At 42.2% G+C, this 13423-nt stretch overlaps 1 protein-coding gene across 2 annotated transcripts in view; it reads left to right on the plus strand.

Moving 5' to 3' along the window:
- Positions 1–657: 657 nt before the first annotated feature.
- LOC126386419 (protein 4.1-like) overlaps positions 658–13423 on the plus strand; it is a 109673-nt gene continuing 96907 nt past the window's right edge. For both annotated transcript variants that reach the window (XM_050038753.1, XM_050038754.1), the window contains exon 1: positions 658–787. The gene's annotated coding sequence lies outside the window, so the exon portion shown is untranslated. The remainder of the gene's footprint in view (positions 788–13423) is intronic.

Raw genomic sequence — 13423 nt, forward strand, 5'->3', positions numbered from 1 at the left:
AGGCTTACCTCCGCATCACTGCTCTTCACGGGCGACTTGTCATTATTTTTGTTTACAACAGTGGGGACTCGGGGCGCTGCCCTTTGTGCTAATAAATTCCATCATCTCTGTATGCAAAGGTGAGGGAGTTAAGGCTGTGTGTTGTTAGCAGTGGACTAAGTGATGAAATCAAAGGAACTGTGCCATCCTGACGACACTGCGCGAAATAACAGCAACTCCTCTGATGTACGAGCTGGGCTTTAAATATTTCATTAAAAGCAAGAGAAGGGGATGTGCCTAAAAATGAAACGTACTTCTGTGGCTCACGAACAATCCAAACATATTTTTTCACTGTGTATATCTCATATCGTTGCCTCATTCATGTTCCTGACAAAATCACTGACACGTAGGTGAATGCAGCTGCTGTGGAAACAATGTGAGGTTATGTCACCGCGCTGGAATATTTCCGCATGTTTATGGAGATTTCAGTACTTGTTGACAGAAAGGGGTATTTTTGCAGGAATGACACAAGCGTTGTTTGGCTTCGCACATTCCCCTTGCACACACGGACTGTGTACGTGTGTGTGTGTGTGCGTGTGTATTCCTCCCTCACCGCATCTGACAGTGTCCCTCCCTCTTTCTCTCTCCTCCTCCTCCCTCTCTCATTAGGCTTTTCACCGGCAAAACACCGACACACTCCCTTTCCCTGTAGCCGGGGAATAAACACGAAGCGGCGGCAGGAGCAGGATTGACCTCCCCCGGTGCGCACCATCCATGGTCCTCCCCTGGATGTCTGTCTGACAGGAGGGTATGTTGAAACATTCATGTTTTTCCCCATGCTAGTTTGCTCATGTCGTTATAACACCAGGATGTACATGATTTGTTGAATGTCGGTAATGTCTCCGAGATCCTTCTTTTTTTTTTACGCGTAATTCATCAATGATTGTGGCGCTTTGTGATTTTCTCTTTGTGCCTTTAGCAGCAGTGAAATTTATTTTATCGACCATCATTTTATAACGCGCATGGACTTTGGACGCTTGCCTGCCGTCCTCTACCGGGGGATGAATAATATTGTGAGAATAGAGCAGAAGCAGAACAAGTTGTTGCGTCGTTTTGTGCCCACTGGCCCAGTCAGTGTTGACAGCAGAGCTACAGCCAGGTAGTTAGACTCCTCTAGTATCCCCCTCTCTGCTGCCTGGACACTCACTTTATAGCCTGCACAGCACGGCCTTCATTTTCATGTTTGACGTCTTCTAAAGTTGTGCTGGGCTGCAGAGATCAGCTGTTGTTTGCTTCCTTCAGTTTGTGTCTCAGCCTGTCAGGGCAAACTGGATCTGCTTTTGCCTTAGTCAGTGTGTTCTCCAACACACCCATCACTAATTATGCAACAGCCACACTGACAGATGCACATAACATACTCAGGACTCAGTGTTGCCATTGTCACACCCTCTCACCAACACCTCAGGGTTGGCCATATCAACTGTTTGCTTTTCAGACAAACTTAAAGAATTTGTATCTCATGCTTTGGCCCTTTTTGTAGATAGTGTAATAATATGGTGGTGTGTAAATGGTGTAAAATACACCTGCAGCTGATTGCTGTGAAGATGTTTCGCTGCAGAGGTGAAGCACCACTCTACCTGTGTTTGCCTGCATGTTTGGGCAGGTCCATGTATGGAAATGGGCTCACCTTTGACCCCCTTGGCTTTTGTGGAATTACATACAGTACTGAAGAGGAATGTTTCAGCCAAGGGCAGAAGTTTTGTTTCAACATTGGGGGGAAGGCACATATGAAACGGGGGTTTGAGGGTCGTCCACCAGAACATTTTGAGCATCAAACAATTAATTTCCCGCATTCTGGGGAATTGTTATGCTCCAATTTGTGCCTTTTCTGGATCCATTTATGGTGTAAATGTCCTTAATTCTGTTAAAATAAAAGTCCTCTGTGACTCTCATGTTCTTATTGGATGGGACAGATGCACATGCTCTAAATATTGACGGGGAAGTGTCATGTGCATCCTCCCCCTTGCCAAAATCTACGCCTATGTACGGGTTGGCTTCACCTTCAGGATGATTTACTTGGACTGTTCTCCATAGTTGTGCATCTCTAGCTAGCTTCCCCAACTACATGTCTTTGTCTGTGTCTTGTATATGTGGAGTCACTCATAGTTTGATGATCTTTGAGTCTATTGCAATCAACTGGCATTGCAAAATTCCCTGCAAAGTTCTATTGATTGACTCTTATATTTCTTACTGTATTGGTTTGTCATGTGCTTGCACTTATATGAGTCAGACCAAGTGTGGCACAGCTTCTCTGCAGTGTTGTGGCCTGCTCCCTGTCACCATACAGGTGGGCTCACCATACTCTGTCATGCTCTTCATCCAGGCCGTACACTGTCAGCCTCAGCTGGCAGACCTGCCGTCACACAGCATCCATGTCGTTAACATCGGACACACTCCTGTGCCTGCTGTGTCAGCCTTGCCGAGTCACCTCGCCAACCAGTCTCCCTCTGAGTATTACCCGATGCCCCCCCCCCAACTGCCAGGGAGCCATTACCTCATCCCAGCATCAGTTTCTCCACTGTTTGCTCATCAGTGCTATGACATAAATTTGTGATCACACAGAGTTGATACACTTCTAAGTAAATCCAACTCAAAGATTCTGTATGCCTTTTTAGTTTTATCATAGTGTATATGTGCACAAAGTCTTGCTACGAGTGTGTACATGTCAGTGTTGGTGCGTGAGTTCAGATACCCGAGGGTGCTGCTGGGATTTCACAGCCCAGCATGCTGCCTGCCACCATTTGCAATTCAAATGAGCATGTATGAGGCATCCAGTGAGGCTGAGGCAGCCCTCCTCTTCTCTGTGTCTCATTGGAAGCAATCATTCCTAGCACTTGCAAGTTAACTCAACCATTTCTTATTGACTTCTCCGTTAGTGTCTCTTCAAGTGTCACAGAGGGAGAATATTTTTCAGGTGGCCATCTTACCCGAGTCATAGTTTCTTTTGTAAAGCTCTTGGCACATGTATGGAATGCTGCATAATTGTGTGGGGTCACCCTGATGTTACCAAGGATGATGCCAAGGCCTGCGGTGGCAGTGTGTGTGTGCCCTGCGCTTGTCATTGCTGCCCAGTGAAATGTTCTTTGACTCGCCATGTTTTTGTAGCCTGGTGAGCGTGGTCACGTCTCTTCCTGCCTGCTGAACACCAGTGACCAATCACACATGCATACACAAACACATGCATTTGTATCTCTATACTTGAGAGGCCTCTTATTGACATCTTGTATTCTCTAATTCCTAACCTTCTCACAACTGACCTCAACCTAAATCCGATGTCAACTCCCAAGTTATCACCCTTGGGATTGTCACTATATCAGCCCCCACTTTCATGCTATTTATATGGCAGTAACCAGTCATTGTGTTTAGGGCTGCCACTAACGATTATTTTCATTGTCGACTAATCTGTCGATTATTTCTTCGATTAGTCGACTAATCATTTCATCGAAAAATGTGTTAAAATGTTGAAAAATGTCGGTCTGTCTCGCCCAAACCCCAAAATTACGTCATCTAATGTCTTGTTTCATACTCACGCCAAAGGGATTTAGTTCACTGTCACGGGAGAGTGTGTAAAGCTGCCAATATCTGAATGTAAGAAGCTGCAGTAAGAGTATTTTGGGGTACTTTTATAGTGCTTTTCTATGAAAAATGACTCAAACCGATTAGTTGACTACTAAAATAGTCACAGATTATTTTAATAGTCGATTAGTCATCGATTAGTCGACTAATCGTGGCAGCCCTAATTGTGTTTCTGTCATGTACAGGACATGATATGGACGACAAAAGCTGGTGCATGTGCCTATGTTGGAAGACAACATTCAGTCATGAATTTAGATTTACTGCTACAAAACCATATAGTTGGTGGACTTGTGATAGAAAGAATAATAAAAAAAGACTGGCCAAAATTGGTGTAGCAAAGGCTTTTAGTTGCTACTATGAGTCAAGCTTTAAAAGCAACTCAATCATATTTCAAACCTTTCCTGCCTGAATCCCATAATCTTGAAAACTCCATGCCCCCATTTAATAATGCAGGTTTTCCGTCAAATACTTGGAAGTCTCAAGTGTAATTAGTTAATATTTAAAGGGGATCTATTATGCTTTTCAGTATTTTGTGTCTTACAGCAAGCTGTAGTGTTGCAATGATTGATGTTATATGTGGCCAAGGTTTCAAATACTGAGGTAAACGTGTGTAGATGTAATCCCCGTATCGAACACGTCAGGTTTTCCTACAGTTGTGAACATGGGCACCTGATTCTGCTTTAAAATGGGGGAGCAAAGTTGGAAAGACACATTATTGGCGGTGGCTCTGGGGGTCCTCCCCTGAAAAAGTTCTAAAATTTAAAACAAATTTCCTGCATTTCTACACTACCTGCATGAGTTGAGATCTGTTGATTGAGGGTGATATGGAAACCAAGAATAACCCAGTACGACTGGGTGGATCAGGACAGGAAATGGTTATTAGAACAATAGCTACTTCATATTTGAAATTATATTTGTTAAAACATTATGTAGCCGAAATTGGTAGAGGGTTGTAAGCTACTGCGCAATCTTTGAGGTTAAACAAGGGCAAACAATTCATATGAAACCGCCTTACAGCACATCACAGTATAATTTGGATAGTTGAACCTGGTTAAACAATGTTAAACCTGAGGGTTGCCTTTCTCAATACTCACAAGGCCATCTTCAGATTCTAACAATTGCAACAAAGCACAAACAGTTTGGATGAATTAATTGGCCTGGCCTCATAACAACTATCTAATTCCAGTCCCACCTGTTTATTTAACACACATTTTTAACCAATATTATTTCAAATCAGGGATTATTTTAATGAAAATTTAGAGATGACTTTGGCTCCTAAAGACTTAAAAAGGACACTTAGGTCAAGGACTAGACCCAACTACGAAACCAACCCTTAGAGTAAACCTGATTCTGTCATTTACCCTAAATGACAAAATTAGAGAATAATCAGGGGTGGACCTCACCATAAGCTCCTAACTAAAGTGGCCCAAACAGTTATAGATTATGATGTTTAGGTAGGAGAAATATTAGATTATGTTACTATTCTAAGTCATTGTAAGTTATTGTAAATAATAATAATAAATAATAATTGTAAATAACTTACAAGAGGATCCCAAAGCACATTTTTCAAAAGCACCTGTATACTTAGACTTAAGAGGAAAACATTGTAAACATATGCTGGATCATTCATAAATTCGGAGTGCTGTTAGAGTGTAGCGTTTGGTTATTCAGAACCCCACGCTCTCGGAGAAGCAGAGTGTGCTCTGGGCACTCCGTCTGAGAAGATGGAGCAGAACGCTGAGTGAATATATGATTAATTTAGCTGGTAATAGAATGGTCTGTTACTGAAAACAATAGTGCTCTTATTTTGGTGTAAAATGTCAGACTGGATTTACGAACGTACCCATGGTTACCTGCTCCAGGAATGCTACTGCAAGTGTCACTTAGCCTACACTGCTAAATTAAGCTAATGTTAGGAAAACTTGTAAACTTGGTTGCCGGTGTTGTAAATTTCCATTTGATTTCAGATCACGTTCTGTCTGAACACGCCTGGTTGTGTTACGAAGCTTTTATCAGTGATTTTTGATGGTAGAAAGTGTTGCTGTTCCTCCCAGGCAGCAAGTAGGCCTACACTGCTACATGTAGCTACAGGCTATGTCAGGAAAATGTGTGATCTTGTTTGCTGATGTTGTTGATTTCTCCCTGATATCCGATCATATTCCTGCAGGAACATGTCAGGTTGTGTTTAAAAGCTATAATTGGTGATTTCTCATGGTTAAGGTGATGCTATTCCCAGTTAGAGTCATTCCCTGGCTGCAAGAACACTGCTAATGTACATGTAGCTACATGCTAACTTTAGGGAAATGTGTAATCACGGTTGCTGATGTTGTAAATTTCACCCCGATTTCGGACTATGTTCCTTCTGGAACATGTCTGGTTGTGTTTAGAAGCTTTTATTGGTGATTTAGTAGAAAGGGCCACTGTTCTCAGTTACAGTCATTCCCTGGCTGCAAGTGCACTGCTAAGGCACATGTAGCTACATGCTAATGTCTGGGAAACATGTAATCCTGATTGCTGATGTTGTTTGTTTCTCCCCGATTTCAGATCATATTCCTGCTGGAACATGTCAGATTTTGTTTAGAAACTTTTATTGGTCATTTTCCAAGGTAGAAAGTGCAGCTGTTTTCCCTGACAGTTATTTCCCGGCTTATACCGAAAAACAGAAGACCATGACCAAGACTGGCTGACCAATCAGAGCTGACTAGGGTTTTTTCAGTAGGTTTAAAGAGACAGGTGCCAAAAAGAGCCTCTTTCCGACAGAGGGTGTTTCAGCACAGACAGTATGAGGAAAATAAAGTGTTTGTGAACATTAAAGCATGAAAACTTTTTCTAATAGAAACCTAGAATACAAACAGGAACCTGAAAATGAGCATGATGGGTCCCCTTTAAGACTTTCTTTACGCAGGTCCAACATTGTTTACACAACATGTAACTAATACTTGATACCTGATAGCTGATGAGCAGTACAGTGTCATTGATTGTTGGCTCACAAAGCTGTAATTGCAGTACTACACTGGTACAGTGCACTGCAGCTTTGTGTTTATTTACCCAATATGCCTAATCTTAGACCCAAATCTCTGTTTTACATGCTTTTTTATCAGCTTTGTTTGGAATAATCAAAAGAGGATAACACAACATTACCGCAGCCAGTGTAATCACAGTGGCTGTGTGCTTTTGTTTTAAGGGAACTGAATGAGTCTCATTAGGATGCTGCATCTGCTGCAGTCCTGACAGAGTCTTGACGGGACTTGAACATTATATCGTTTCACCGTGTGGTCTTTAATAGTATGTTCGGGGCTTCCAGCAACAATGTCCACAGTTTTTTGCAGCGGTCGAATCCCCTCTTCCTTTGCCTATCGAGGGTCTCCTCTCAAGCCAGTTACAATCCTGTTGCTGTCTCTCCGATCTGGGCTTTATTTTTAGCTTTGGTTTTTTACTCACACAGCTTTTGGCGATTTATTGCCTTCCTCAGATTGCATCATTCTGTCTGCACTCGGATGTGAGAAGAGAGAAAGAGAAGCTATTTCATGCCATGAGGCAGGTTTATTTCACCATTCTATTTCCCACCTTCAGTCATATAGCTCTTCACAGTTGATGGGAAGCATCACTTTGTCCTTCTGAAGGGGAGGCAGGGAGCTTTACCCTGAGCAGCAGCAGCAGCGGCAGCTCGGCTTGCCTCAGCCTGATGATTACAGTGAGTCAGCAGGTTCTCCATTTTTTTCCCCCTTCTTCCTTTACATACCTACGCTCGTCTCCCTTGCTCCCTCTCGACCGTGTTCTTTGAACAAATCCCCTGCCTCTCAAGGATGAGACTCATCATGTTGTTGTCTGGCTTTGATCTGGTGCAATGATACCCATAATGCCGCTCATTTTTGCCTCCCCACAGTAAAGCAGAATTTATATTTCAGGCAAAGTTGGTTCGGGTGTAGAAAGAGAACAGTTGCCACTTCTTCTATTGCTGCTTGCGCTGCCTTCATTGTGGTCTGCTGTGGAAATAGTTTTCTCCAGCTATTATGGCCTCTTCCAACAAACCAAGCCAGCAGCCATTGTTTTCTTTTGGCCACTTCACACTTGGCAATCTTTAATTAGAGCCTCTGCATTCAACAGTTGCGGAGGAAGCCTAATTCTATTGTTGGTCTGTCCATTTCCCCCATGATTAGAGAGTGGTGTGATTACGTTTGAGTCCCGCACATTGTGGAAAGCTGGTGAATTAAGGAAAAATAGTTCGTACTGAGGTCGATCTTAATGCAAGCTATTTATAAATGCATAAAACAAGACCTAAAAAAGGATTAGGAAGATTAGAGTTAAAAAAAAATCAAAACAATGCCATGGCGACTGCTGCTGCTGCTGAGGAAACTCCAGAGTTGATTTGCAGAAATGTATTTTTAACAGCATGATAGAGTTATAGTAAAGTGAAGTTGCTCAAGCAAGGTTTGGCTTTTGAGGACGATGGTCCCATGGTAACTGTACTGTGATTAAAAATTGTTGCTGCTGCTGTGTGGTTAACGAGATATGCAGCTCCACTGAGGAAGGTGGGCACACTCTGACCTCTGCTTTATATTTCACTGGTAATTACACTAAAAGATGATTGTTCATCAAATGCCCAGCGAAGCAGGTGGGTGTAGTCTGCATTCGGACAGTGGCTGTCTGTCTGTGTGCTGGACAACACCCACGATTTCTCAGTGAGAAATGTGTTTGTCGAGGGTCGTGTTAGCATTGTTCATTGCAGTGGTCTGTGGAGGAGTAGATACACAGACTACTCCCAGTCCCTGTGGGCCTGTCGTGTGGCTTCTAAACTGGTCAAACAGGTTGGGAGGCAGATCCAGGCACAGCCGCAGTCATATCTCCACATTTGGTTTGTTTACAGCTCTCAGTAATAATCTGTGCACACATGTGATGCATGTCCTGTGTGTTTTCTGTGTGCTTCATGCATTTTGGTTTCTTGCAGTAACTTGCATGTTGCTTGCTATGTGTGCAGCTGAGTGTAGTATCTACTGCACGCACGCACACACACACACACACACACACACACATACGCAATCCTAGACCAACATACAAGCTGTGTACACAATCCTTCTTCCATCAAATTCCTTTTTAACATGTCATATCATGTTCATGTATCATTACAAGTATGCAACACATTCTCACTTTCAACTCCAAATACTGACGCTTGGTCAGTGGCCCTATGTCAAACAGTGGTGCTCTAGGTACCCCTTCAGTGTTGGTTTTTGACTCTGCGGAATGTTGGGTAAATTTACACCTGTTACATACAGTCTCTTTTCAAAATAGACTTTCAGCATGGGCTTACTTTTTAAAAGTCTACTTCCTTAGGTTTAGGCAACAAAGTACAGTAGTGATTAATAAAAAAAGTTATGGTTTGGCTTAAAATAAGTTCGTTTTTTACTAAGGTAATGTGACGTAACAACACATACGAAGCATAGTAGCTACACATACTAGCACACTATGTTGGTATTAAAGATAACTCGATTGACCTTTGGTGTCACATGGGACAACACCAGTGGGCTCCTTGGTGCAAGTCCAGAGTTTTTTGACCCCTCCATCTATGCAGACCTTCTTACTCTTTATACTATGGCAGTTGTTTGGAGCATCAAAAAATGCTTGGTGCGTCGGTACCTGACACCAAGGGCCACTGACTATGTTATATTATATAAGTATTTGAGGAGTTGGGAGTGAGAATGGGTTGGATGAAGTTATCAGCAGTGCTTATTTTCAGTGTCACTGGATTACTTTGATACTGAAGCAGTATCAGTAAGCAGATTTCTGGACCTTTATTCACCTTGGAGATGAGGGATGATATGATATCCATGGGTGATGTCACACTAAATCTGAAAATATGTGCTATCATGTCTTTGTGTTTAGAATTGACTGAATGTCAATGTTTTTCTGCAAACTGTGGCAATCAGGGAACAAGAGTTTTAAAGTGCATTAACTGTCTCCACGATCTGTGTGTCACAGTTGCTGCTGCCATCCCAACTGTTGACCATGTTGGTGAGCAGCCAAATCAGCAGGACGTACTACAATAACTCACTTCCTGTTGTTTTTAGAGCAACAGCACGCACCTGTCCTTTTCAGCTCACGCAGTATCTATGCTTTACGTCTCTCCCCTGGCCTCCCCTTCAACTCTGTGTCCTCGGGGAGTGCCTCACAGTTTAAAAACTGCTGTAGCCTATAATCAAAGCACACCAGAACGTTTTAGACTATTGGATATGTCACACTGTGTCTTACAGGCAGTTCTGTGGGATATTTGATATGTCAAACTAGGAATGGATGGAGGACGGATGGATGTAAACTAGTTAGACATCGTTTGGTTGCATGATGTACAGATGGAAAAACAGACTGATTAAAAAAGTCTTTTGAAAATTCTGTGGTTACTTCATGTGCAGTGTGGAAGTTTTGACATTACATATGTGACTGCCTTTTTTTAAATTATTTTTTGTAACTTGATTTTGTATATTATTATCTGGCAAAACAACATTGCTTGGTAGTTCAGTTGTAATTTGGGTACATTGGGATTTAGCTCTTTCACTGTGATGAACTTTTAAAGAAAAGCAACACTCCACAATACTATACTGACAAATGCATTCAACATCAAATGATAAAACCTTTGCAACACAATTTAAAGCATCATGAGTAATGTGAAGTACACATATTTTGTTGTAAATGGTTAAAAATCATATACATGCTCTGGTCTGATACCTTTACCTCAGAAGAATTAGCACCTTTATTCAATTCACATTGAGTGATGGTAATTGTGAGCACTGCTCATGCAATATATCCTTCATTCTTGTATGAGCTGTTGCTCTGTTGTTCCTCTTTACTGCCCTGTTCCTTAGTGTGCCAATAAGCATCCCCTCACCTCATTAATAAGGTAGTTGATTTATAATCAGAGCAGGCGCTCTCATCTGCAGCGAGCTTCTTTGTGAAGTCATAAACTGATTTTTGCTGCAGTAACATTAGCCGGCCTTGCTGGGAGTGTGTCAACACTAAAGCCAAAATGTAATTTACAACAAATCCCAAAGTCATGCTCAGCAAGCAGCGGTGGTTTAAAGGGGAAATGTAATGTTGTTTTTGTTTTGGGGGCGGTGTACTCCTGCAACCCTAGAAGTTATGTTTGTGTATTACAAAACTGCATTCATAATGTTGTGATGACAACGTAATCCATGTCGGGATTATGTTCAGAGACAATGTTTCTTTGAGTTAATGAAACTTTATGTTTATGTTCTGCGCTGGTGTCGCAGGGAGAAAATCGGGGTGGATGGCAGCCATACAAAGTGCAGGACTGTGACACCAGTATCTGGGGTTCACATTCAGACTCCTGGCTTAACAAAAGCACTGTGGGGAAGGTTAGGGAAAGAGTGTGATTTCAGTTAAATGTTAATTAAAAAAATAATATAGTCTCTACAAGTGGATAGTGTGTTGAAGATGGTCTATTTTGGCAGAAAACATGTACATTGCATTATAAATACGTTATCGGTGAACATTTTGCTGAGAGGCTTTTTTTTTGTGCAACTGGCCAGGTATGTTAATTAGCAACATTTCCTCATTAAACATGTCCTCACTCATTGGTTGATATGATATCTTTATCAATGCACATACAACCAGGGTATCCCTCAGAAAAGTTGTCAGGCAAGGCGGCAAGTATCTTTTGACTGGGCCGGTGACCCAGTGTGGTGCAACCTAGCGCCTAGTGTCTTTTTTAAGGGGTGAAGTGACAGATTTTGTTTTGATGTTATCAGTGCAGCTTAGTTAAATTCAAATTTGCTTTGTGTAAGAAGGCCACATTTGGTCTCATGCATGTAAAATATGATGCAGTTTTGGTATATATGCCTATTAATGAGTGATTGAAATAGCTGATGTGTCTGCTGTCATGGGGAGAGGAGCAGCATGTTACCAAGGACAAAATGTGATGGAGAGATCTCATTACAGCCTTATGTCCCAAAGAGGATGAAAAGGAGTCAGTAGGTTGGTCAGTGGTTAATGTTAGTAACATGGTTAGAGCTGTTGCAGAGTTTTGACTCCTCATAGTTAACATAACGTTAACTTATTATCAGCTCACTCATGGGAAATGTGTGACGGCTGCTGACTGGCTAACTATGACATTAACAGAGTCTAACCTCAGCTAAGTGCTAGCGTTAAAAGTAATACTAGCAAGCTTACCTCACTGACTTGAGTTGGACTCCCCATTAGCTGCGGCTGTCATGAGATCAGAGGCAGGCGGTTCTGTGCTGTGTGTGTGTGTGTGTGTGTGTGTGTGTCTGTGCAGTGTGTGTTATTTTTATTGCTGTTGAGTATAATGTTAGCAGGGTGTTTTTCTTTACTCTCTAGGCTACTGCAATTAAAAAAACATCTTTAAATACATTTAAAAAATTTCCAGATGATTAGGCTGGGTGGTCGATTAAGGCTGGGCAGGTCGCCCGGCTTGCAATACAGTGACGGAAACCCTAGTCTCGCCACCAGACAATCAGAGATCTCCTTCTGATAGTCTGGGGACACTCCTCTCTAAAGTGTGTTTAACACACCGGCGAAAACGGCCGGCAACAAAGCAACGCCTCTTGTAATTTTTAAAAGGACACACCCTCCCGGAAATGTGCGCTCCCCCTTTTCTCGTCCGAGCTTGAAAATGGATGCCGAGAGATTTACCTCCGTTTTATCAAACGTGTGCTCAGTCCACAAGATTGTGGAAATGAAGGACTTACAGCGACTTTGTTTAAAACTTTTAACGCAGTCGGACTATGTTTACGAGCACAAGAGTTCAACGAGCCACCGAAGGACCGCCCTGCGGATTTACTATTGGTTCTGCAACGTAGGGAGTTTTTTAAAACTCTGAAATTGTATCCGCCCATCTAAACACAAAATCAGGGAGAAAGTCATCAGTCTCAGGTTAAGCAAAGCATCTAAAGACTGACTTGTGAGTCTACGGAAACCCTGACAACTGCTGACAGCAGACATCTTATGAATTAGTGCCCCTACCGGTTGGGTCAGGAAAAGAATCATTGTTGTGCTTCGTCACGTTATGTACTTAACCTAAAGTTACTCACTTAAAGTTAAGTTAGGTAGGTTTCATTCAGGAAAAGAAACATCATTGGGCATTGTCATGTTATGTGCTTAATGTAAGGTGGCGATTTGATGACATGAACACCGGTCTCCTAGGGGAAAGTTGTGTGTTTATTTGACCCATCTGCCACCCCAACATTTTTTTCTTTACTCTCGTTAGCACATTTTTTACATGATCAAAACCTTCATCATTGTGTTGGTCATACACAAATTCTGGTGCATTACTTTAAAGGTATACATATGCACAGTGCATGAGAACAGCCTGTTCATAGAAAATATAAGTCCCTCAGCGTTATTTCTTGGAGAAAGGGCTGACTTCTTCCTGAAACTGCTGGGTGCTTAGTTTTTGATCACTCATGTTGTTATCGCACTCTGCACAACCCTCTCACTTCTTCCACACCTGCACTCACAAGTTGTAAGGCCACTCCTCAGTAACGGCAACCACTCATTGTTTTGGCATAAGCAGCTCCTTCTGTGATAGTCGGCTGTTTTTTTTCAACCGAAGGCTTTTCTCTAATTGTTCCACGGTTTTTTAGAGCATTTTTTTGGGCCGATCAACATAAAATGTTTACTCTGCACGTACTGATCATTCATGGATTCCCTGTCATGCATCGATTTTTCTTCTCTTTTGTTTTTATGTTGGCAGCGATAATGAGAGGCTCCTTTATAATTCATGCCATGATGGATGTCCCTCTGGTAGCAGTTTTCATGCTGCAATCTCACCAGACACTTC

This window comes from Epinephelus moara, chromosome 24 (genome assembly GCF_006386435.1).
Source record: "Epinephelus moara isolate mb chromosome 24, YSFRI_EMoa_1.0, whole genome shotgun sequence".
Classification (NCBI taxonomy): Eukaryota; Metazoa; Chordata; class Actinopteri; order Perciformes; family Serranidae; genus Epinephelus; species Epinephelus moara.